At 42.1% G+C, this 25,218-nt stretch overlaps 1 protein-coding gene across 1 annotated transcript in view; it reads right to left on the bottom strand.

Annotated features, from left to right (window-relative positions):
- The window catches only part of LOC115144982 (glypican-1-like), a 60,015-nt gene that overhangs the window by 17,268 nt on the left and 17,529 nt on the right, over positions 1-25,218 (bottom strand). The gene's annotated exons all lie outside the window — the stretch shown is intronic.

Below are 25,218 nucleotides of genomic sequence, written 5' to 3'. Positions count from 1 at the left end.
TCAGTCATAGAACAGAGATATTGATTATGTTAAAGGACACAGTGGGATCAACTCAAAGAGCATGGAGGTGCACAGCTGAAAACTACACTGGAGAACGGGCCATTCCAAAAACTCATATATAAAAACAACCAGATGACATATACAGGTAACTGCCAAAAACACTTGTGTAAATGAGGGATACAAAGTGTATTGAAAGCAGATGCTTCCACAGAGATATGGTTTCTGAGTTAATTAAGCAATTAACATCCCACCATGCTTAGGGTCATGTATAAAAATGCTGGGCAGGGCATTATTTTGGTTACCATGGCTATGCCCCATGACATGACAATGCCCCCATCCACAGGGCACGAGTGATCATTGAATGGTTTGATAAGCATGAAAACAATGTAATGCCATAGCCATATGCCATAGCCGTCTCAGTCACCAGATCCCTGCCGAATTGAACACTTATGGGAGATTCTGGAGCGGCGCCTGAGACAGCGTTCTCCACCACCATCAACAAAACACCAAATCATGGAATTTCTAGTGAAAGAATGGTGTCGCATCCCTCCAATAGAGTTCCAGACACTTGTAAAATCTATGCCAAGTTGCATTGAAGCTGTGCTCGCTCGTGGTGGACTAACGCCCTACTAAGACACTCTATGTTGGTGTTACCTTTATTTTGGCAGTTACTAATAGAAGAATGGCGCCGGATGGGATGGATGCCGTCCAAATCAATTGTGTTATTTTGTGTGTTTTTTTTGCATTGTTTTGTACATAACGTTGATGCTACCGTCTCTTATGAACGACAAGAGATTCTAGGTATCTGAAAAGCGATTACTCACCTCGAACTGGACAAAGATTTTTTATTTAATGAGTCTGACACGAAGAACATAATGTTGTTTCCTGGACAAGGCCCTAATCCCTGTTATTCGCATGAAGAAAATAAGGAAATAAAGTAGACACAGATCAGGGTGCCTTGTGAGAATTCGACGGTGACCCGCCTCCACCATCTGTTCTATTGGCCAATGTGCAATCACTGGAGAATAAACTGGATGAACTCCGTTTGAGACTATCCTACATACCAACGGGACATGAAAAACTGTAATATGTGGCTGAACAACGACAGATGATATACAGTTGGCTGGGTTTTCCGTGCATCGACAGGAGAGAACAATTATGTCCGGTAAGACGAGGGGTGGGGATGTGTGTCTACAGTATTTGTCAATAACAGCTGGTGCGCAATGTCTAATATTAAGGTAGTCTCGAGGTATTGCTCGCCTGAGGTAGAGTACCTCATGATAAGCTGTAGACCACACCATCTACCGAGGGAGTTTTCATCTATATTTTTCGTTGCCGTCTATTTACCACCACAAACCGACGCTGGCACTAAGACCGCACTCAACCAACTGTATAAGGCCATAATCAAACAAGAAAATGCTCATCCCAAAGCGGTGCTCCTGGTGGCCGAGGACTTTAATGCAGGCAAACTTGAATCTGTTTTGCCTAATTTCTACCAGCATATCAAATATACATACAGAGGGAAAAAAACTCTAGACCACCTTAACACCACACACAGAGATGCAACAACCTAAGCAGGAAGTGACTCGCTCAGTACGGAAGTGGTCAGATGATGCGGATGCTACTCTACAGGACTGTTTAGCTAGCATAGACTGGAATATGTTCTGGGATTCATCCAATGACATTGAGGAGTATACCACCTCAGTCACTGCCTTCATCAATAAGTGCATCGACAACGTCGTCCCTACAGTGACTGTACGCACTAGAGGTCAACCGATTAATCAGCATGGTTGATTAATTAGGGCCGATTTCAAGGTTTCATAACAATCGGTAATCTGCATTTTTGGACGCCGATTATGGCCGATTACATTGCAATCCGTGAGGAGACTGCGTAGCAGGCTAACCACCTGTTACGCGAGTGCAGCATCAAAAGGACCTTGTGGCTGCAAGGAGCCAAGGTAAGTTGCTAGCTAGCATTAAACTTATCTCATAAAAAACTATCAATCTTAACATAATCACTAGTTAACTACACATGGTTGATGATATTACTGGTCTAACTAGCTTGTCCTGCATTGCTTATAATCAATGTGGTGCCTGTTAATTTATCATCGAATCACAGCCTACTTCAACTTCGCCAAACGGGTGATGATTTAACAAAAGCGCATTCGAGGACAGATCACAATTGTTGCACCAATGTACCGAACCATAAACATCAAAGCCTTTCTTAAAATAAATACACAAGTATTTATTTTTAAACCTGCATATTTAGTTAAAATAAATTAATGTTAGCAAGCAATATTAACTATGGAAATTGTGTCACTTCTCTAGCGTTCAGTGCAAGCAAAGTCAGGGTATATGCAGCAGTTTGGGCTGCCTGGTGCACAGTGCTGTTTACGACTTCAAGCCTATCAACTCCCGAGATTAGGCTGGCAATACTATAGTGCCTATAAGAACATCCGATAGTCAAAGGTATATGAAAGACAAATGGTATAGAGAGAAATAGTCCTATAATTCCTATAATAACTACAACCTAAAACTTCTTAACTGGGAATATTGAAGACTCATGTTTAAAGGAACCACCAGCTTTCATAAGTTCTCATGTTCTGAGCAAGGAATCACTTTCAAGGAGCAGGACACTAATCCGGACGCTTATAAGATGTAGCAGGGCTTGCAAACTACTACGGGCTACAAAGAGAAACCCAGCCACGAGCAGCCCAGTGACGCAAGCCTACCAGATGGGCTAAATGCAGGTAGCCTAGTGGTTAGAGCATTGGGCTAGTAACCGAAAGGATGCTGGATCGAATCCTTGAGCTGACACGGTAAAAATTGTTCTGCCCCTGAGTGAGGCAGTTAACCCACTGTTCCCCTGGTGCTGAAGATGTGGATGTTGATTGTGGCAGCCCCCCTGCACCTCTCTGATTCAGAGGGGTTGGGTTAAATACAGTAGACACATTTCAGTTGAATGCATTCAGTGGTACAACTGACTAGGCGTCTCCCTTATGCTCATCATGCCAGAAACCCTAGCAGATCCACAGATGACGCAATCTCAATCGTACTCCACACTGCCCTTTCCCACTTGGACAAAAGGAACACCTATGTGAGAATGCTGTTCAATGACTACAGTTCAGCGTTCAACACCATAGCACCCACAAAGCTCATCAATAAGCTATGTACCCTGAGACTGACCACCTAACTCTGCAACTGGATCCTGGACTTCCTGACGGGCCGCCCCTAGGTAGTGAGGGTAGGGAACAACACATCTGCCACACTGATCCTCAACACGGGGGGCCACTCAGGGGTGTGTGCTTAGTCCCGTCCTGTACTCTCTGTTCACCCACGACTGCAAGGCAAGCACGACTCCAACACCATCATCATTAAGTTTGCTGATGACACAACAGTGGTAGGCCTGATCCTCGACAACGATGAGACATCCTATAGGGAAGAGGTCAGAGACCTGGCAGTGTGGTGCCAGGACAACAACCTCTCCCTCAACGTGACCAAGACAAAGGAGATGATCGTGGTCTACAGGACAAGGAGGGCCAAACACACCCCCATTCACATCGACGAGGCTGTAGTGGAGCATGTCGAGAGTTTCAAGTTCCTTGGTATCCACATCACTAACAAACTATCATGGTACAAACACACCAAGAAAGTCGTGAAGAGGACACGACAAAGCCTTTTCCCCTTAGGAGACTGAAAAGAAAGGCATGGGTCCCCAGATCCTCAAAAAGTTTTACAGCTGCACCATCGAGAGAATCCCAATAGGTTGCATCACCGGCTGGTATGGCATCAGACCAAGGGTAGTGCGTATGACCCAGTACATCACTGGGGCCAACCAGGACCTATATACTAGACAGTGTCAGAGGAAGGCCCAAAAAATTGTCAAAGAACCCAGTCACCCAAGTCATAGACTGTTCTCTCTGCTACCACACGGCAAGCGGTACCAGACCGCCAAGTTTAGGTCCAAAAAGCTCCTGTTGTTTTCGGTGCATGTGACAAATACATTTGATTTGATACCTGCATATACAGTACTGTGCCTTCAGAAAGTATTCACACCACTTGACTTTTTCCTCACTTTGTTGTGTTACAGCCTGAAACTTTCAACTTGATTAAATTGAGATTTGTTTGATCACTGGCCTACACACAATAACCCAAAATGTCAGCATTTTTATAAATGAATAAAAAATGAAAATCTGAAATGACTTGAGTATTCAACCCCTTTGTTATGGCAAGCCTAAATGAGTTCAGGAATAAAAAGGTGCTTTAACAAGTCACATAATACAGTACGTTGCATAGTCTCACTCGTTGTGCAATAAATCAAATCAAATAGTGTTTAGCATGATTTTTAAATGACTACCTCATCACTATACCCCACACATAACATTATCTGTAAGGTCCATCAGAGCAGTGAATTTCAAACACAGATTCAACCACAAAGACCAGGAGAGGTTTTCCAATGCTTCGCAAAGAAGGGCATCGATTTGTAGATGGATAAAACATCTAAAAAGCAGACAATGTATATCCCTTTGTGCATGCTGAAGTTATTAATTACACTTTGGATGGTGTACCAATACACCCTGTCACTACAAAAATAGAGCTGTCTTTACTAACTCAGTTGTCGGAGAGGAAGGAAACCGCTCAGGAATTTCACCATGAGGCCAATGGTGACTTTAAAACAATTACAGAATTTAATAGCTGCGATAGGAGAAAAGTGAGGATGTATTAACAACATTGTAGTTACTTCACAATACTAACCTAGTTGACAGAGTGAAAAGAAGGAATAATAAAAATATTCCAAAATATGCATCCTGTTTGCAACAAGGCACAAAAGTAATACTGCAAAATATGTGGCAAAGCAATTTAATCTTTGTCCTGAATACAAAGTATTATGTTTGGGGCAAATCCAATACAACACATTACTGAGTACCACTCTCCATATTTTCATGCATAGTGGTGGCTGCATCATGTTACGGGTATGGTTGTAATCGTTAAGGCATGGGGAGTTTTTCAGGATAAAAACATTTATGGAACGGTGCTAAGTACAGGCAAAATCCTAGAGGAAAACATGGTTCAATCTGCTTTCCACTAGACACTGGGAGATGAATTCACCTTCCAGCAGGACAATAACCTGAAACACAAGACCAAATCTACACTGGAGTTGCTTACGAAGAAGTCAGTGAATATTACTGAGTGACCAGGTTACATTTGTGACTTAAATTTGCTTGAAAATCTATGGCAAAACTTGAAAATAGTTGTCTAGCAATGATCAACAACCAATTTGACAGAGCTTGAAGAATTTTGAAAAGAATCATGGGCAAATATTGTTTAATCCAACTGTAAGACTCACAGCTGTAATTGCTACCAAAGGTGATTCTAACATGTATTATCTCAGGGGTGGGAATACTTCTGTAAAATGAGATATTCTGTATTTAATTTTCAATACATTTGCAAACATTTCTAAAATCATGTTTTCACTTTGTCATTATGGGGTATTGTGTGTAGATGGGTGAGGAAAAAATTCTGTAACACAATGTGGAATAAGTCAAGGGGTGTGAAAACTTTCTGAAGCGACTGTAAAAGACATCCCAGCTAGCACATAACGTTCTGAGAACCATATGTTTCTTAGAGCTTAGTGAGAGCGTGGTTGTCCTATGGTTATTTTGCATACCAACTTCCCACAACTTTATGGGAATGGTGCAGGATAGTGTGCTGGCTTTGGATCATTCTCAGCACATTAAAGGAACTTCACAATTATTATTTTTTTTCAATACTTTAACATAATGTTTCCTAAAAGTTCAAACATGGTTATACTTCATTTCAATGTTGGTAATGTTCTAGGAGTGTTCTCCAACTGGTTTGAATTTGGGAATGTTCTCAAATAGTTCAGAGGACATTCAGAAACAACGTTCTTCTGTGGGAATTTCAGTATTTTAGCGTAACATTTCCTACAGATTTCTTCATGGTTCTATTTTAAGTAATGTTCTCAAATTGTCCCAAGAACGTTAAGAAAACCTTCCATAAAAACCACAAGAAAACTTCAGTAACATTCAGAGAATGTTCTAAGAATGTTATTTAAAAAGATATACATTCCATTCTCAGCATCAACAAAACGTTCTCTATCCTCTATCTTGTTAAGTCCGGAAAGTAAGTCGCTCTGGATAAGAGCGTCTGCTAAATTACATTTAAAACATTTTTTAAGTGTGTTCAGGTGTGTCGGCCGCGCCCACTAATTGGCCACATCTTATTTTAATCAGAGTGGTTGTTTCCTTTGAAATGCGTTCTGTTTGAATAGACCTAAATGAACAGCTTTGTATGGGTAAAAAAATCAACATGGCATGATAGCTCCATCCTGGTGATGCAGTGGTCTTATTCCATGGATAGAAAACAGAAGAGCATAGGTTTGAATCTCACTGACTCCGTGCCACAATAAAAAATAAATGTGTTTGCATGACTAATGCCTAAGCAATTACATTTCCATGTGTCCTATCTGTGCTTGGAGTTCAAACCAGTTAACCCAAACTAAGATTTGACATTTCGCAAACAGGTTCCCTGTTAAAGCCCTTCCCTCGGCCTGGCCCTGGATGTCTTTCCAGGGAACTGGAGAGGAGATGTTATCGCATCCATGCATCTTTAATGACTCCTGACTACAGCAGGTGGGAAAAGTTCAGAGAAGTTTCTATTAACTTATTTATTTCCTCACTTCTATCTTAAAATTCCAGAGAAATAACATAGATATCTGCCTACCAGGAAGCTCACTAATTGTGTGGTAGTCAGGCAGTAGTTTGTCTGTTTTCCTTTAGTGTTGTAAACAGCATGTGGTACAGTATTATGACATTGTCATGAGGAGTATTGCAAACCTTTATATCAAATCAAACAACTTTGAGAGGACATGGAAAGGGATGATTGATCCTGATCGTGATCACGCTGTATAGAGATGAGAAGGGTAGCACTCAATGAACTTGACAGCCATTTTTATTGTGCATTTTCCTATTGTGTATAATTTTTCAAATCTTTTTAGCTTTATTTAACTAGGCAAGTATAAACTCCTTCCTCCTGAAGGTCTCTTTTTTTCTCTTTCTTTTAGTTATGTCTTTACTTTGAAGCAGCGCTTAGCTTCTGAAGCGAGACTTCAAACAGGTTGTGATGAGGTGATTTGATATGCGGAGCAAAGTGTGAACCAGAAAAAACTCAATGGAGGGATTCTAGTAGAGATCCTATTGCGTGTCTTACTCGTAGGCCTAGAATATTACGGAGCTGAATTGGCTAAAATCGCATTAAACAGCTCATCTTGTGGCTTGTTCATGAGCATGCATCCATTTTAGTCAGAGAGCAGGGGGAAGATGTGTGGCATGCATTTCAATTACTGTTGACAGTGAACAACGAAAGACAAGACTGATAATCTGTCATGTGCACCCACATTCATACAAGCCAGGAACACAGGAGACACACGCTTGAGCACCCACACACACCCACATACCTCCCTCCCCAATCCATAGACATGCAAAAACAAACACACAGAATTATAAATAGCAAGTCATCATCAGTATGCAGATAGGATCACATCTCCCATTGGACCAGTAAGACAACAAGGTTCCTGAGACTTAGGCCTACATTATGTAGATCCCTTACAACGGTATATACTGTATGAAACATTTGCAACTCCATTTTGAGTTGCTCTAGACCTACAGTATCTACACTCTGTAATATCTGCCTCCTAAGTGGCGCAGCAGTCCAAGGCACTGAATCGCAGCGCTTGAAGTGTCACTACAGCCCTGGGTTCGATGCCAGGCTGTGTCACAGCCTGCCAAGACCGTGAGACCCATGAGGCGGTGCACAATTGGCCCAGCATCATCCGGGTTAGGGGAAGGTTTGGCGGGCTGGGATTTCCTTGTCCCATTGTGCTCTAGCGACTCCTTGTGGAGGGCCGGGCACCTGGAAGCTGACCTCGGTCGCCAGCTGTGCGGCTAGCATCGGGGTTAAGCAAGTAGTGTCTCAAGAAGCAGTGCGGCTTGGCAGGGTCGTGTTTCGGAGGACGCATGCTCTCGACCTTTGCCTCTCCCGAGTCTGTACGGGAGTTGCAGCGATGGGGCAAGACTGTAACTACCAATTGGATATCATGAAAAGGGGGTAAAAAGTACAAAATAATATATATATTTTTTATATATAAAATATCTGTGATGGGCATGATTGAAAATGGGCAGCTACATCCTTGCTATAGTGGCTGGTTGGCTATATCCTATCCATATCCTGTTGGCTGCTTGGTCTTCGTCCCTGCAACTGACAAGACAGACAGACAGACAGACAGACAGACAGACAGACAGACAGACAGACAGACAGACAGACAGACAGACAGACAGACAGACAGACAGACAGACAGACAGACAGACAGACAGACAGACAGACAGACAGACAGACAGACAGAGCCCTGGTCTGGTCTGTCTCTGGCTGGCTGGCTGTGTGAGGGAGCAGGTGCAGGGAGATAGTCTAGCCCACTTGCAGCGTTTATTCAAGAGGCGGATTACTGCTGAGGGAGATGAGGGGTGTCCAACCTCGCTCCTGTGTCACGCTAATCGAATCAAAGTCATAGCACTGCCAGCCACAGTCAAAGGCACAACCCACACATTTAATACAGACTAATACAATATGCAAGACTTCCACAGAAAATGTAGCTAGCAAATCTAGATTGGACAGCCGTTGAAAGAAAATGTTGACATTGACTATTTGTCCATGAACCTGCACTCTCCATCCCATTTATATATATGGCTGTCACTTCTGCAACCAGAAATGAATCTGGACAGACAATTGTGACCAGCCTACACTCTATCTAGAACCTAAAATTGTTCTTTGGCTGTCCACATACAGTAGGATAACCCTTTAAAGAACCCTTTTTGGTTCCAGGTAGAATCCTTTTGGGATCCATGTAGAACCTTTTCCTCAGAGGGTTCTACATGGAACCCAAAGTAGTTTTACCTGGAACCAAAAAGGGTTCTACAAGGAAGCAAAAATGGTTCTCCTATGGGGACAGCTGAAGAACCCTTTTTTACAAGAGTGTACAAATGTCTCTCTGTGCAAAAGAGATTGAAAAGAAAACCACGTCAGATGCTTGGAAGGGGCAATAAAAGGCTTGCAAAGACTTTCATAATGTAACTTCTAAAACTTAATGGAAACTTTGGTTTAAGCAACAAAACCATCCAAAGAGGAATTGCCATTCCACTTTAATATATTTAATTGTTTTTGGTTTAACCACTGATCTGTGGATGGAGAAAAGACATTTCCACCTCAGACATAGAGGTTGTTGTCTCTAGACTGAAGTATGTTTACTACAGTAAAGGGACATTACAGCGTTGCTTAGTCATGGAAACTGTGTATCCTGCATGAGCCATAAAATTAATGAACTCACAGTGACAAACACATACAGTTGAAGTCTGAAGTTTACATACACCTTAGCCAAATACATTTAAACTCAGTTTTTCACAATTCCTGACATTTAATCATAGTAACAATTCCCTGTCTTAGGTCAGTTAGGATCACTACTTCATTTTACGAATGTGAAATGTCAGAATAATAGTAGAGAGAATGATTTACTTCAGCTTTTATTTCTGTCATCACATTCCCAGTGTTTACATACACTGGGAAGTTTACATACACTCAATTAGTGTTTGGTAGCATTGCCTTTAAATTGTTTAACTTGGGTCAAATGTTTCGGGTAGCCTTCCACAAGCTTTCCACAATAAGTTGGGTGAATTTTGGCCCATTCCTCCAGACAGAGCTGGTGTAACTGAGTCAGGTGTGTAGGCCTCCTTGCTTGCACACGCTTTTTCAGTTCTGGCCACATATTTTTTAGAGGATTGAGGTCAGGGCTTTGTGATGGCCACTCCAATACCTTGACTTTCTTGTCCTTAAGCAATTTTGCCACAACTTTGGAAGTATGCTTGGAGTCATTGTCCATTTGGAAGACCCGTTTGCGACCAAGCTTTAACTTCCTGACTGATGTCTTGAGATGTTGCCTCAATATATCCACAGAATTGTCCTGCCTCATGATGCCATCGATTTTGTGAAGTGCACCAGTCCCTCCTGCAGCAAAGCAGCCCAACAACATGATGCTGCCACCCCCGTGCTTCACGGTTGGGATGGTGTTCTTCGGCTTGCAAGCCTCCCCCTTTTTCCTCCAAACATAACGATGGTCATTATGGCTAAACAGTTCTATTTTATTTCATCAGACCAGAGGACATTTCTCCAAAAAGTACAATCTTTGTCCCCATGTGCAGTTGCAAACCGTAGTCTGTTTTTTTATGGCGGTTTTGGAGCAGTGGCTTCTTCCTTGCTGAGCGGCCTTTCAGGTTGTTGATATAGGACTCGTTTTACTGTGGATATAGATACTTTAGTACCTGTTTCCTCCAGCATCTTCACAAGGTTCTTTGCCATTGTTCTGGGATTTATTTGCACTTTTTGCACCAAAGTGCGTTCATGTCTAGGAGACAGAATGCATCTCCCTCTTGAGCATTATGACGGCTGTGTGGTCCCATGGTGTTTATACTTGCGTACTATTGTTTGTACAGATGAACGTAGTACCTTTAGGTGTTTGGAAATTTCTCCAAAGGATGAACCAGACTTTTGGAGGTCTACAATTTATTTTCTGAGGTCTTGGCTGATTTCTTTAGATTTTCCCATGATGTCAAGCAAAGAGGCACTGAGTTTGAAGGTAGGCCTTGAAATACATTCCCAGGTATACCTCCTTTAATAATGGAAAATATATGTTATCAATTTATCACTAGCCACTTTAAACAATACCACTTTATATAATGTTCTCATACCCTACATTACTCATCTCACATCTATATTACTCATCTCATATGTATATACTGTACCCTATACCATCTAATGCATCTTGCCATCTTGATGTAATTAAATGTATCACTAGCCACTTTAAACAATGCCACTTTATATAATGTTCTCATACCCTACATTACTCATCTCATATCTATATACTGTACACTATACCATCTACTGCATCTTGCCTCTTGATGTAATGTATCACTAGCCACTTTAAACAATGCCACTTCATGTAATGTTTTCATACCCTACATTACTCATCTCATATGTATATGCTGTACTCTATTGCATCTTGCCTATCCCGTTCGGCCATCACTCATTTATATATTTTTATGTACATATTCTTATTCATTCCTTTACACTTGTGTGTATAAGGTAGTTGTTGTGAAATTGTTATGTTATATTACTTGTTAGATATTACTGCATGGTCGGAACTAGAAGCACGGGCATTTCACTACACTTGCATTAACATCTGCTAACCATCTGCTGTGTATGTGACAAATACATTTGATTTGATTTGATTCAAATAATGTTAATTAGCCTATCAGAAGCTTCTAAAGCCATGACATCATTTTATGGAATTTTGTTGTTTAAAGGCACAGTATGTAAACTTCTGACCCGCCGGAATTATGATACAGTGCATTATAAGTGAAATAATCTGTAAACAATTGTTGGAAAAATTGTGTCATGCACAAGGTAGATGTCCTAACCGACTTGCCAAAACTAAAGTTTGTTAACAAGAAATTTGTCATTAGATCATTTATTTTGGTATTGTCCATATGTAGCTCGTTTTGGTCACAGGTCCAGGAATGGCTGAAGAATTGCAACATTAACGTAGAACTAACACTGCAGATAGCAATACTGGGTGATTTGAAAAGCCATAGTCAATCAATCAATAATAAAATAATAAAAATTATATTTTTTTAATTTACAATCTGTAGAAGCTATGAGAATAGAAAGGTGCAATACTTTTGTGAAGCATCACAGCACAGTTGGAAAATATATGACAAATAGAAATTCAAAATGGATGGTGTTGAGAGATAGATGGGAGGGGTTGAATGGAGCTGAAGGGTGGGACTAATAACAAGATAACCAATGTAAAACATACGGGGTCTGTAAAATGTATATAGGTTCAGATATTTTGTGGAATAGCACAGTTACAAATAGAAATCAAACTGGATGGACATCAGAAATAGAGGAAGGACTAAAAACAAACTAAATATAACTATTGTAAAGTAGATTGTGTCTGTAAAATGTGTATAAGATGTAGAAACTGAAGGTAGATGCCTAAGTGTTTATTAGTTTACTCCAATTGGGGGAAGGGTGGTAGGGTTTGCGGGGAATAATAAAGGTATATTCTTAAGAAAGTATGTATGTCTATATAGGTATGTGTATGTATATATGTGTATATGTATGCATACGTGTATGTATATGGATATATATATATTTACCCCAAAAATATATGAGGGATTGGAAATTATGCAGACAATTACATTGATGGAAGCAACAATCTTTCCACAATGTTAAGCTGATCCACCCCTTAAAAAAATAAATTGTGGAGTGGTTGAAAAACGAGTTTTAATGACTCCAACCTAAGTGTATGTAAACTTCCGACTTCAACTGTATATCTACAGGTCCGTCAAGGGGGGATCACATTCTTGTATGGGCTGTTTGTTCCATATGGATGCAGTGGATTAACTCTGGCATATTACAATGAACACAATCATATTGGCTTCTCTGAACACTCATTCTGTAGCAGAGATAATGAATGATACTCAATCACTCTGCATCTGTCTCGGGCTGCTCCTTCTCGTCCTATCCACATACCAATGTACTGTGTCTATATTCTTTCAGTTTACCTATGCTTTCTCTGTTGTCCACCATCTTTCTTTCCATATATTGCCATCTGTGCACAGTAATGTAAAAGGCATTTACATGACAGCGGATCCAGTTTACAATCCTGCACCTACTATCCATTCAATTAACATTATTCACAAGACCAAAATTGAAACTGTAAAATCCATCTCAGAATAGTGGAGCTAGATCCATATACCCCATAGCCTGGCTGACTCATGTGGTGCACAGCGAGGAGATCTGTGACACCGGTCTGGACAGGAGTCTGTTGTTTGTGCAATATTCCTGCTAAACTTGGCTCGAGCTTTGATTTGTTCTCTCAAACATTTGATTTCCTGGGGGGTTGAGACCTCTCATTGTTTGGATTTGAAAATCCAACAGTTGTATTGGAAGGGGGCGGTGCTCACGGGCTGTGTGTGGCTGTCCATGTGGGTGTTTCAGTGAGAAAGACACAAGGAGGAAAAATCTGTAAAAAAAAAAAGCACAGCCCCCTTCATTATCAACACTTCGTGCCTACATCAGACTGAAGTCAACATCCAGACAGAAGTCAGGAAGACTTGCAGTTTGGTGTCAGCCAGACTATATAGCCTACACCGGTACATGCATCTCATTCAACAGCCCACACATAGAAATTACATTGGATCTAACACAGCAATAATTATTCAATTTAAAAAACGTAATTTTCCAATCCATCTGATGGAACTCATCTGATATCATTTCAATGAGATTGTTGAGCACGTATCTGGGATGTGGGCCAGTGTTTAAACATGACAACCCGCTCTCCCTCCCCTCCCCTCCCCTCCACCTAACAGTCACACCACCACTCCAATTACTCCCTGCCTACAATTGAATATGGGAAGGACATGGGAGTCATTTCTAAACGCTGTATCATTTTACAGGCACCTTGGCTCTGGGAAGGGCCATTGAGTGACGGTGTGTCCATTTTTGGAAAGTGTGATAACACCACCGGGGCGCTGTGTCCGATGGTGGAGAGGAACGTGACAGATGGGGTGCAGAGGAGGTGATGGGGGACACCGCTCCTCAACCAGGTGTTGACAGGGTAGACGCTGGGGCCGACTCAGTGAAAGGTCGCCAGACGACCCCAGTCATCTGTATACAGAGAAAGGCTGAGCCATCACCTGACATTAGACACCTCGTCCATCTCTTTTCTCAGCCATGTGCACAGTGCACAGTGACACATAGATGCGCGCACACGCAGACATGCAACCAGACACACACACACACACAGGAGGTTTACACACAACGCCCGTAGGCCAGCACCCAACAGTTAGAGAAGGACAGAGAATGCAAAGCAACTGGTCATGAATTATTTATACGCTACAGCACAGAGGAAGAGAGCAACTCATCACTAATCTACACTGAACAAAAATATAAACAAAACATTCAACAATTTCTAAGATTTTGCAGTTACAGTTCATATAAGGAAATCAGTCAATTTAAATAAATAAATGAGGCCCTAATCTATGGATTTCACATGACTGGGCAGGGGCACCTGCATAGGCCCACCCACTGGGGAACCAGGCCCACCCACTGGGGAACCAGGCTCTGCCATTCAGAGTGAGTTTTGCCCCACAAAAGGGCTTTATTACAGACAGAAATATTCCTCAGGTAATTTGAGAGAAATAAGCTTTTTGTGGGGATGGAACATTTCTGGGATCTTTTATTTCATCTCATGAAACATGGGACCAACATTTACATGTTGCGTTTATATTTCTGTTCAATGCTCTTTGGCATGGTAACTTATCAGACATATGGTGTTCATGCTGAATAGGAGCTTGAGCTTTTGTTTCAGGGCATGACAAACATAGACAGAGCATGAGTGACCTGTTCAATCATCAACTCTTTCCCACCCCTCTCCTGAAAACTGAAAACAGCACACACACACACACACACACACACACACACACACACACACACACACACACACACGCACACGCACACGCACACACACACACGCACACCCACACACAACCCTTGTCATGCCAGTCGATCATAATTGAATTGCTGTGCATCTTCAGCAGAGCACTGCGTCTCCTCTGGCCCACCTGGCATAATCCATACCATAGCCATCCCATGCTTTAATCGAATGGCCTCCACACGCATCTGCTGTGACCCTGGCTGGGGAACATCCATGCAGCCCTGCCTGCCTGCCCTCTGGTCTCTGACAGCTCTCATACTTGGCTGGACAGAGTCCTGATACAGGACCAACTGCCAAGTGGACTGATCTGAGGCCCATGTGTAGCAATGGTATTTATTTTTATTTATTTTCACCTTTATTTAATCAGGTAGGCAAGTTGAGAACAAGTTCTCATTTACAACTGCGACCTGGCCAAGATAAAGCAAAGCAGCGCGACAGAAACAACAACACAGAGTTACACCTAAACAAACGTACAGTCAATAACACAAGAGAAAAGAAAAATCTATGTACAGCGTGTGCAAGAGAGTAGGGACCAACTGCCGTGCTTCTACCGTGCTTCTACACCTGCATTGCTAACTGTTTTGGGTTTTAGGCTGGGTTTCTGTACAGCACTTTGAGATGTCAGCTGATGTAAGAAGGCCTTTATAAATACATTTGATTTGATTTGATTTAGGGAGGTAGGAAATAAATAGGCCCTAGTTACAATTTAGCATTAATACTGGAGTGATAGATGTGCAGATGATTATGTGCGAGTAGAGATACTGGGGTGCAAAAGAGCAAGAGGGTAAGCAATAATATGGGGATGAGGTAGTCGGTTGTGATATTTACAGATGGGCTGTGTACAGGTACAGTGATTGGAAAGCTGCTCAGACAGCTGATGCTTAAAGTTAGAGACGGAGATATAAGACTCCAGCTTCAGAGATTTTTGCAATTAGTTCCAGTCATTGGCAGTAGAGAACTGGAAGGAAAGACGGCCAAATGAAGTGTTGGCTTTGGGGATGACCAGTGCAATGTACCTGCTGGAGCGCGTGCTACGGGTGGGTGTTGCTGTGGTGACCAGTGCAATATACCTGCTGGAGCGTGTGCTACGGGTGGGTGTTGCTATTGTGACCAGTGAGCTGAGATAAGGCAGGGGTTTACCTAGCAAAGACTTATAGATGACCTGGAGTCAGTGGGTTTGGCGACGGATATGTAGTGAGGGCCAGCCAACAAGAACATACAGGTCGCAGAGGTGGGTAGTATATGGGGCTTTGGTGATAAAAACGGATGGCACTGTGATAGACTACATCCAGTTTGCTGAGTAGAGTGTCGGGGGCTATTTTGTAAATGACATCGCCGAAGTCAAGGATCGGTAGGATAGTCAGTTTTACGAGGGTATGTTTGGCGGCATGAGTGAAGGAGGCTTTGTTGCGAAATAAGATAGATTTAGTTTTGGATTGGAGATGCTTAATGTGAGTCTGGAAGGAGAGTTTACAGTCTAGCCAGACACCTAGGTATTTGTAGTTGTCCACATATTCTAGGTCAGAACCGTCCAGAGTAGTGATGCTAGTCGGGCTGGGATGGTGCGGGCAGCAATCGGTTGAAGAGCATGCACTTAGTTTTACTACCATTTAAAAGCAGTTAAAGGCCACGGAAGGAATGTTGTATAGCGTTGAAGCTCGTTTGGAGGTTTGTTAGCACAGTGTCCAAAGAAGGGCCAGATGTATACAGAATGGTGTCATCTGCGTAAATCTGATGTCTACTATGCTATAATGTTGACATAGAGAGAAGAGTTCATTTAGACTGACAATGAAATAGGGATAAGATTGAGATCATATTTGTCTGAGATTCATTATGTAAAGTGCCTGACAGATATGATGGAATTGGAATAATTAGGAAATGCGCAGAATTAAACACTGGTGGTCTCTTTTAGAAACTTCTTATAAATTGCATGAACCTCTTTGAACTTTATTGTAATTCTCTCTAAGTGCATCAGCAAGGCCAATGATTTCTGCAGGGGAAAAAACCTAATCAGTTGAGCAACCGTAACTAGTAGTCAGAAGCTGCGTTTATACAGGCAGCACAATTCTGACCTATTTTTCACTAATTAGACTTTTTACCAATCAGATCAGCTCTGAAAAAGATCTGATGTGAAAAGATCTGATGTGATTGGTCAAAAAAACAATTAATGGAAAACATTTCAGAATTGGACTGCCTGTGTAAACACAGCCAGAGAGACTAATCTATGGACTAAAACCATGGCCGTTGAGTGCTTAATCCCTCTCTGGTCGACCATTCATGAACAATTCACCTAGTTATTACGGTCTGGATGTTGCATGTTAAAGTGGGTCATTACACTATTATACCAGTCTGCAGTTTTCCACTGTTTCCTCAGTGATCTCCATTCAATGTTCTTTATACATCAATTATTCAATGTCTTAGGCAATTAGAATATAAACATTTTAAGGGAGAAAGGGGGAACCTAGTCAATTGGTCAACTGAATGCCTTCAACTGAATTGTGTCTTCTGCATTTAACCCAACCCCTCTGAATCAGAGAGGTGCGGTGGGCTGCATTAATCGACATCCACATCTTTGGTGGTTTTCTATGTACACTGAACAAAAAGATAAAAGCAACATGTAAAGTATTGGTCCCATCTGTCATGAGGTGAAATAAAAGATCCCAGACATTTTCAGAATGTACAAAAAACTTATTTTTCTCAAATGTTGTGCACAAATTTGTTTACATCCCTGTTAGTGATCATTTCTCCTTTGCCAAGATAATACATTCACCTGACCAATGTGGTATATCAAAAAGCTTGTCCTAGGGACAATAAAAGGCCACTCTAAAATGTGTAGTTTTGTCACACAACACAATGACACAAATGTCTCAAGTTTTGAGGGAGCGTGCAATTGACATGCTGACTGCAACAATGTCCACCGTTGCTAGAGAATTTAATGTTAATTTCTCTACCATAAGCCTCCTCCAATATTGTTTTAGAGAATTTGGCAGTACATCCAACTGGCCTCACAACCGCAGACCATGTGTATGGCATTGTGTGGGCGAGTGGTTTGCTGATGTCAATGTTGTCAACAGAGTGCCCCATGGTGGCGGTGGGCAGGCATTAGCTACGGACAACGAACACAATTTTATCAATGGCAATTTGAATGCACAGAGATACCATGACAAGATCCTGAGGCCCATTATTGTGCCATTAATCCGCTGCCATCACCTCATGTTGCAACATGATAATGGTAATGATAATGTTCTATACACTGATCTTTACAGGAAGCCTACTGATCGTAACAGTTTGTTGAGGGCTGATAGTTGTCGCCCACTTCCCTTGAAAAATATTTTGCACTACAGTCAATTCTGTCGAATCAAAAGAATTTGAAAAAAACAATCCGATTTCGACAGAAATATGGCTGAGACGCAAAGAAAGTTCAAGGAGAGGGGCTACAAGAATGCTCAGATTAATATTGCCATTGAGAAAATTCAAAACAAAACGAGACATGACCTTTTTCAAGGTCAGTCTCGCAAATGACGCATTCTTGCGTTCTAAATACCCGCTATTCAAAGTGCTCTGAACAAATTAAGGGAATTGTTCACAAACATTGGCACATCCTAAAATCCGATGATAGTCTCGGTAATGTGTTTTCGGACCTTCCCTTTGTCGTATTCTCGCGGGCAGAAATCTCAGAGACCAATTGGTAAACTCTGATTTACCACCCCAAGATATTCCTGAACAACGTCTATTTGCGCCCCTACTGGATGGAAATTACAAATGTAATGGCTGTGCTCAATGCAATGGCACTTATAAATGTAGAACCTTCAAACACCCACAAACAGGGAAATCGATCCCAATAAAAGGTGTTATTACGTGCTCAACTAAGGCAGTTATTTATCTTATAACTTGTCCTTGTGGTAAAAATGATGTAGGTAAAACAAAGCGCGAATTAAAAGTACGTATCTCAGAGCATCGTAGCACCATTAGGTGTAAAAACTTTACTTATCCAGTTGCGGCCCACTATTGGCATCGAACATGTCACCCTCCCTAGGAGAGGGGTGACCTTGATAATTTATTGTTAAAACGAGAGGCTGCCTGGATCTTTAATTTAAAGACCCTTGCGCCCTTCGGTCTCAACGTAGACTTTGATCTGAAGCCATTCTTGTGATTATTGTGACTTTGTCATTGTAATTGTTTGTAAACTTGTGTAGTCAAATTAATCTATGATCGTATGCTATCCATTTGTTGTTTGTATGCTGTTCTTTGTATGACATTTTAAAATTTGATTATTAACCACCTTCCGGAGACACCTGAAACCCCACCTCTTTAAGGAATACCTAGGATAGGATAAAGTAATCCTTCTCACCCCCCCCCCCTTAAAAGATTTAGATGCACTATTGTAAAGTGGCTGTTCCACTGGATGTCATAAGGTGAACGCACCAATTTGTAAGTCGCTCTGGATAAGAGCGTCTGCTAAATGACTTAAATGTAAATGTAATGTAACCAATGATATTAGGCCACTCTTGGCCATGATTACAGACACCTGTGTCTTTTGACACTATATAAACGAGTCATCCCGCAGTGTTTGTGATAATACCCTGATGAAGACAGCTTGGCTGTCGAAACGTTGGTAATTAAATGTTTGCATCTGAGCTCCTAGAGTGTGCAGCTCTTTTTTATTTTCAAGTTTCTACTCCGCTAGCCAGCACCTCGTCTTAATAGGTGTGCGTTTCTTTTTCTTCTAGATCGTTCCGCAACATGATAATGCACAGCCCCATGTCGCAAGGATCTGTACACAATTCCTGGAAGCTGAAAATGTCCCAGGTATTCCATAGCCTGCAAACTCACCAGACATGTCACCCATTGAGCATGTTTGGGATGCTCTGGATCAACGTGTACGACAGCGTGTTCCAGTTCCCGCCAGCATGTTCCAGTTCCCGCCAGTATCCAGCAACTTCGCACGGCCATTGAAGAGGAGTGGGACAACATACCACAGGCCACAATCAACAGCCTGATCAACTCTATACAAAGGAGATGTGTCGTGCTGCATGAGGCAAATGGTGGTCACATTAGGTACTGGTTTTCTGAGCCATGCCCCTGCCTTTTTTTAAGTACTGTATCTGTGAGCAACAGATGCGTGTCTGTATTCGCATTCATAGATTAGGGCCTAATAAATGTATTTCAATTGGCTGATTCCCTTATATGAAGAGTAACTCATTAAAATATTTGAAATCGTTCCATGTTGTGCTTATATTTTTGTTCAGTATATTTATCCTTTGTCTCCATCTGAAATAATCTATCATCTCCATAGCCTTGCATATTGGGCTTCTAGGCTCTTTCATGACACTCCAATGTGTCAGACACTTGGCTGGTAAACTAAACTATTGTCCATAGTCACCCAATTAAATCTGTCCTTCTCAGACATAGTAAATTATCAATTAACTAGAATTATTATAGTTAGGCAGAGTAGACAAAATGGTTCACAGTAGCCTAACAATCAGACATATACTATTTACTATGTATTAGGATCCCCACCACAGGTGTCACTAGAGCGCAATGGGACAAGGACATCCCGGCCGGCCAAAACCTGCCCTAACCCGAATGACGTTGGGCCAATTGTACGACCGCCTCATGGGTGTCCTGGTCGACTGTGACACAGCCAGTATCAAACCAGGATCTGTAATGAAGCAGCTAGCACTGCGATGCAGTGCCTTAGACTGCTGCGCCACTCGGGAGGCCCTAATAAATGCATTTCTATACCTTCCAAAATATGTTTTTACAACGGTGGGGAGGGCCAAGATGGAGATAAGGTGGCTTCAACACAGCACCCCCCCATTAGTCATCTAATGTACAGTATATATCATTGATCATGACTCAGATGCACACAAACGCACACACACACCACAGATCACATACAGACTTTAGGACCTCCATACAGTAGGTAACAAAGAGAGAAATTTGTGAAGAGGGCCTGCCCATGACCTTTGACCCGATTCTCTCCCTAAGCCATTGTCTGAGGAAAATAAAAAGACAATTTCAACTGAAGTGGTTCCTCTTATTTGCCAATTGCCTCTAGGCCTTGGCATAAATTTAATTCCTCACACATCCAAAGGGTTAATACACATACATTTTACCCAGGAGTTGACTCTGATAGGATTTTTACCTTCAGGCAGGCAGAGTGAGAGGTGAGCAATGCAGTGAGAAATACCCTAAATAAATGATAGAATGTTGAGAATAATATGTCTTGCAGGCTTCTGGGTAAAACACAGCAATTGATTAGCTCTGCTGTTGCTGTTAATGCTCATTTGAATTCAGTTCTGCATGTTCAAATCAAACTTTATTTGTCACATGCGACAAATACAACAAGTGTAGACTTTACCGTGAACAATTGTTGGAAAAATGACTTGTCATGCTCAAAATAGATGTCCTAACAAACTTGCCAAAACTATAGTTTGTTAACAAGAAATTTGTGGAGTGGTTGAAAAAACGAGTTTTAATGACTAAACTTCTAACTTCAACTGTACATCTGGCACTTCTTTGGACACTGTGTTAACAAACCTCCAAACAAGCTTCAACTCAATACAACACTCCTTCTCTGGCCTCCACCTGCTCTTAAATGCTAGTAAAACTAAATTCATGCTCGCCAGCCCTACTAGCATCACTACTCTGGACGGTACTGACTTAGAATATGTGGACAACTATAAATCAAGTTGTAAATGAGAACAAATTCTCCACTGGCCCATCTGGTTAAATAAAGGTGAAACAAAAACAAAAACAACAAAAAATCTCTGTGTGTGGAGTAAAGGTGGTCAAGTATTTTTCCCCCCTGGTTGCACATGTGACATGCTGGTAAAAACTTGGTAAAACTGATTTAAGTTTGCCTGCAATAAAGACCCCGGCCACTAGGAGCGCTGCTTCTGGGTGAGCATTTTCTTCTTTGCTTATGGCCTTATAGAGTTGTTTGAGAGCGGTCTTAGTGCCAGCTTTCTTTGTGGTGGTAAATTGATGGCTACGAATAATACAGATGAGAACTCTCTTGGTAGATAGTGTGGTTTACAGCTTATCATAAGGTTCTCTACCTCAGGCGAGCAATACCGCGAGACTTCTTTAATATTAGACATTGTGCACCAGCTGTTATTGATAAAAAAGACACACACCCCAACCCCTCGTCTTACCAGAGGTAGCGTGTCTGTTCTGCCGGTGCATGGAAAATGCACCGGCTAGCTCTCTATTGTATGTCTCTTCGTTCAACCACGTCTCAGTGAAACATAAGATGTTACAGGTTTTAATGTCCCGTTGGTAGGATAATCTTAGTCGTAGGTCATCGATTTTATTTTATTGCATGTTAGCAAGAAGAATGGAAGGCAATGGGAGTTTACTCGCTAACCTCCAGATTCTCAGAAGGGTGCACGACCTGCGGCCTCTTTTGCGGCTTCTTTTCTTCAAGCAAAAGGCGTGGATCTGGGCCTGTTCCAATGAAAGCAGAATATTCTTCTCGTCGGACTCGTTAAAGGAAAAAGTTTCTTCCAGTCCGCGGTGAGTAATCGCTTTTCTGATGTCCAGAAGTTATTTTCAGTCAAAAGATACGGTAGCATCAACATTATGTACACAATGAGTAAAAAAAGAAGTTACACAAAACACACAAAAAATTACAAAATTGCTCAATTGGTTGGGAGAATGTAAAACGTCAGCCATGTTCTTCGGCGCCATCTATTGTATCGAACCATGTTCACGCCTCCAGTGGGCAAAAACCCACCAGTCAGTGAAACATGAAATCTACACTAGAAAATTAAAGACTTTGTGGGGACTATAATTAAAACTTGAAAAAACACCAGCCTCTGTGTTGTGAGAATACAGAACACATTGGACATTGGACAGTAGAAACATTTCAGAACAGCATTGAACCATTTTTCTCAGACAGAAACACTTTTTAGCCCCCTTGTTAAACATTTACATAATGAATATCAGAATCTAGCATGAATGTCCAATCCTTCTCCAACTACAGATCCCTGTGTTAACCAGACCAACCAACCCTATGTTCTTTCAAAGCCCTCTGTGTATCCCTGGGGCCCGGAGTAAATACCACAGCGAGCCTGAACACAGTTCGAGCCTGAACAGGTGCGAGGGGAGTGGTCCCAAATTCCCCTTGGTAAGGGCGGGAAAACCACATCGTCGTGCTCAGCCCTCGATTCCATAATCAATGCTAGCCCATGTAATTTTGTGAAAGAGAGGCATTCAGAAGCATTACCGAAAAAATGCTCCATTCGGCCTTCAGCCAAATCTTCAAAGATAAATGGATGTGTCTGACTAGCAGCCAAACAAGCTATTTAAAGCTAATAACAAGCAACAAAGTGATGTTAGACTGAGATTGAAGGTAAGATAGCCTATCTTACTGTAGATCCTAACAACTCAGTTCATCAACTCGGGCCTAAACAGGCACAAATAGCCATTTGCCCTCCAAAAAGGCAAGAACTAAGGTGATAATACTGCAGGTTAAATGCAGGCCATTCTGCGATGGCTGTAGTTGATCAAAGTGATGGGATAAATACTTGACGCAAGTAGGCTAGGCTATATCCACATAAGGCCATGTGAAAAGCTAGTGTTGAAACACAGACCTTTCCAGATGGGTGTCTCGTGGTCATAGTCACACAGAGATAAGCTCCTTTGTTAAGTCTGACCTTGTTTTCAGATTTGGGGTCACAGGCAATCTGAGCTTTACAGAAACAATGGTCTCAATTAAGCAGATCAGTGTGTTTTACAAACACAGACATAATATCAGCATTATGAGCCACAGTGCATAGACAATGAGGTTAAGCATGCCGAGAGTCAATGGCGGGTGAGCAAGTGCATGTAATACACACACACACACACACACACACACACACACACACACACACACACACACACACACACACACACACACACACACACACACACACACACACAGACATACACGCTGTAATATCAGTGTAAAAGAAGGCAACATGCAAAAGTTCCTAATGTTGACATCAGCTAGAAATCCTTTAACTCATTAGCATTACAGTATGTTTGAATTGAACACAGGAGCTTTACTGTAATGGCTTGCATTCACTTTTCAGTCTATTCGGATCCCACTACTGTCTCAACCCTATCCATTGTGTTGGGTCATTTGTCATTTCTGTGATGGTATTAACGGAAAGAAGCACTCACAAAAAATACCCAATTCACAGCACCTTCTCTCACATCATCTCATCTCCTTATCTCCCAACCTTCACATCCCCTCTAACCTTTCCCCTATTTCTGCCCCTGTTCATTATCACCCCCCACCCACTTCTCTCCGCTCCAACTCTCTTCCCTATTTGCCAGTTGTGACATCCGCCTCATGCCTACAGGTTGGTTGCCCCCTGCAGAGTCTGCTGGAGTTGAAAGTACGACACAGGAAGTATTTTACGTCTGTAGCACCTCACCGTCTTATTTTAAGCGCTAGTGCCCTTTGACCCGTGGGCTCGTAAAGCCATCGCACTCGGGCAATAAAACGGGATTGACGGCTGCCCTGTGGCTCGCCTCTTTGTGTGCCACAAGAGACAACATCAAAGCAGGTCTGGCGCGCTCTATAAACTGCCAAAAAGTGCCATGTCATTTATTTCTTCAGTAGTTTTTTTATTCCTTCCCTTCCTTTGTAAATGAGCATGTTAGTCATGAGCAGGTTTTTTAGATCATGCTTGTTTCAGACACCTAAATGAAGGGGTGGAGGGACTGTGTATGTGTGCTTGGGTGGGTGTGTGTATGTGTGCTTGGGTGGGTGTGTGTATGTGTGCTTGGGTGGGTGTGTGTATGTGTGCTTGGGTGGGTGTGTGTAAGTGTGCTTGGGTGGGTGTGTGTATGTGTGCTTGGGTGGGTGTGTGTATGTGTGCTTGGGTGGGTGTGTGTATGTGTGCTTGGGTGGGTGTGTGTATGTGTGCTTGGGTGGGTGTGTGTATGTGTGCTTGGGTGGGTGTGTGTAAGTGTGCTTGGGTGGGTGTGTGTATGTGTGCTTGGGTGGGTGTGTGTATGTGTGCTTGGGTGGGTGTGTGTATGTGTGCTTGGGTGGGTGTGTGTATGTGTGCTTGGGTGGGTGTGTGTATGTGTGCTTGGGTGGGTGTGTGTATGTGTGCTTGGGTGGGTGTGTGTATGTGTGCTTGGGTGGGTGTGTGTATGTGTGCTTGGGTGGGTGTGCGTATGTGTGCTTGGGTGGGTGTGTGTATGTGTGCTTGGGTGGGTGTGCGTATGTGTGCTTGGGTGGGTGTGTGTATGTGTGCTTGGGTGGGTGTGCGTATGTGTGCTTGGGTGGGTGTGTGTATGTGTGCTTGGGTGGGTGTGCGTATGTGTGCTTGGGTGGGTGTGTGTATGTGTTGTTGGGTATAATTCTGTGTATGTGTTGTTGGGTGTGATTCTGTGTATGTGTTGTTGGGTGTGATTCTATGTATGTGAGTTTCCAGCTGTACGGCACACTCTGAGGTCTGACTCTACCATTCTCTTAGAAAAGCACCTGTAGCTGATTAAGCACATTGCCAGCCTCCGAATACATTTTTATTACTTTAGGAGAAGGAGCAAAAAGGGAGGAAATAATGATTGACCTGTAATGGTGG

Source organism: Oncorhynchus nerka, linkage group LG17, assembly GCF_034236695.1.
Source record: "Oncorhynchus nerka isolate Pitt River linkage group LG17, Oner_Uvic_2.0, whole genome shotgun sequence".
Taxonomy (NCBI): domain Eukaryota; kingdom Metazoa; phylum Chordata; class Actinopteri; order Salmoniformes; family Salmonidae; genus Oncorhynchus; species Oncorhynchus nerka.
The sequence above is the reverse complement of the archived record's forward strand: the minus strand, read 5'-3'. Positions and strand labels throughout refer to the sequence as shown.